General features: G+C 26.9%; 1 long non-coding RNA gene across 1 annotated transcript; it reads left to right on the top strand.

Annotated features, from left to right (window-relative positions):
• Positions 1-923: 923 nt before the first annotated feature.
• On the top strand, positions 924-1,758 carry LOC126897421 (uncharacterized). Its single transcript, XR_007702103.1, has 3 exons — positions 924-1,191; positions 1,316-1,437; positions 1,507-1,758. It is a non-coding gene; the product is annotated as an uncharacterized LOC126897421 (long non-coding RNA).
• Positions 1,759-2,464: the final 706 nt, after the last annotated feature.

Genomic DNA, 2,464 nt, shown 5'->3' with positions numbered 1-2,464 from the left:
TTAAAACTCACTTTAAAGGACAATAAAAAGTAGGTTCAAAATGATTACTTTTAACATATTAAAAATCAAAATCAACAATAATTTGAAAACAATTCATTTTAAATATTATATAATGTATAATTAAAAGAATTACTAATCTGGGTATATTTAAGGAAATAGAAGTTGATGTTGCTTTTGTNAAAGAAATAAGAGTTCATGTTGCTTTTAAAATATTTCATCAATTTTTTAAAATTAAACACTGTCTACAGATTTGCATCGAAGCGTTTCTTATGATAGTGATTTTAATCACTGTCAGATATCATCTATACTCGTCCCATCTATGACTCGTCCATACTGTGCCGCGACCCCACTGTGCTACCGTTTTTTATTTTTATAATTTCTGTTCTGCGTTAAGTGTTGTTAAGTGTTATCAAAAATGAACAAATTAGTGTAATTTTTTCTTATACAGATGCATGTCTTTACCTATCATTTGGTTTTTTATACGTCTGACCATTTACCTTTGAATCCCTCTTGTGGGCAAGTCCACAGGAGGGATTCAAAATGACTTCAAAAATCTTAATGATGAATGTATTTTGCTGTCAAAAATTATTATTTTAAGAATTACTAACCATTATACTATTATTAGACATAATTCGTTTTGTATAGTATCACTGTAGATGCATCCTCCTGTTGATTCGTGTGTGCGTGTGTGTTAATATCCTTTTTGTCAGCCATTTAATATAATATATGGCCGTTGAATTTGTTAAATTTATTTGCAACACTCGCAAGTGTACTTGTAATATTTTTTTTTGGATTACTGTGTGTTTTATATTTATTTATAATTCCAAATGTCGTCTACGAAACAACCGATGAAGTTTTCCAAAGTAAGTTCTTGTATTATTCACCAACTATAATGTATGAAAGTTGGGTTTCAATTTAATATCACTAATTTTGTTTTCATTTACACTTGGACTAAATCATATAAGTGATGGGTTATTGTTATTTTCTTAGAAAGTAAAGATTATAGCGTTGTACCTATTAATTGGCTTATTGCTACGCCACTGAGTGAAATATCAATATTAAATTTATCAGATGTACAATTTTGTCGTTGGCCTCCCTTTAAGGTTACAAGCGTTGAACTTTTTAAAGCTGATGATCCTGGGAATTTATGGTCTTCATTCAAGATAAAAATATTGAATAATAAAATATATAGTCAGTACTTAGTATTTTTATATAAATTTTAAAACTTTTTATTATGTTAGAATTTATTAAACAAACAAAATGAACTTTATATCGGGTCTTGTAATTCAAATTTTAATTGTTTTTGTTTACTTAGCAAATCTCAAAGAAGCATGGCATCAACATGTCGAAATTTAAATCTCTGCTACAGAAAATGAGTGTGATGCACCAAAAAGAAAAAATATTAAAGTAGTTTATCTGATGATAGTGATTTTGAAGGTAAATCTATTATTTTTATACTTCTATTTTTTATTTGAAAATAAGATATTATTACAATATTCTATTTAGAGTGTAGCTTAGCAGTAACGCCGATCATTAAAACACGTATCATGAAGTTTCACTGAATTATTGACAAGGAAGTTTGATGAAGATTTAGAGTATGAACTACCATCTAGAACATCACATGCTATACAAATCGTAGCTAGTTCGTCAGCATCATGCATACCCAATAACTTAGATTATGAACTACTTCCTGTATCATCACCTGTTGTACAAAACACTGATAGTTCCTCAGCATCATGCATACCTTATATTGTTGTAAATAAGGATATATAATAGCCATTTTATCTAATTTAAGTACAGAAATAATTCAATTTCAATTTGAAAACTTAAATATTATGTTATAATGTAATATATTATATCTATAATCCATAAATCCAAATCTATTATCAGTATTATATCCAATATCCAGCGATCTTTATGTACATTAAATAATAACAATAATATTAATATACAGAGTGTTCAATAAGTTCGTAAACACCGATTTTTAAGAGCCGCTTTTGATTTTTATTTTAGAAGCTTATTGAATAATTAAATGCATCTTTTACGATTAAAATTAAAGTTCAACCCTAATGCAAAAGGGTAGAAATCTATCCTAACTTAAGAAATTTAAATGGCAACCATTATTTTTTTTTTAATTTTCGGTTAGGAAATTTTATTTATAACAAAAGTACTTTTAAAATTTTAAAATTGGACAAGTCATTTTTGAGATTTTGTTGTTTAAAAGCATCAATTTTGAGTTTGGAAGCACATTTTGCCACAGTAAAAACTAATCAATGTGTAATTCCGTAAACACAATAATCATAAATTGCCTGATTATTGTTACTTGGTTTATCTTAATGATCGTATTTGAACATGAAACGATCAATAAATATTATTAAATTGATATTGTACCTTATCAATGGAATTATTAAATATCAATAAAAATAAGATTTACGATAGCATTTTTTTCACGTTTACAAGTGAA

This window comes from Daktulosphaira vitifoliae, unplaced genomic scaffold (genome assembly GCF_025091365.1).
Source record: "Daktulosphaira vitifoliae isolate Bord-2020 unplaced genomic scaffold, ASM2509136v1 Scaffold_2, whole genome shotgun sequence".
In the NCBI taxonomy this organism is placed as follows: domain Eukaryota; kingdom Metazoa; phylum Arthropoda; class Insecta; order Hemiptera; family Phylloxeridae; genus Daktulosphaira; species Daktulosphaira vitifoliae.
Note: the sequence above shows the minus strand (reverse complement) of the source record. Positions and strands in the feature narration are given on the sequence as shown.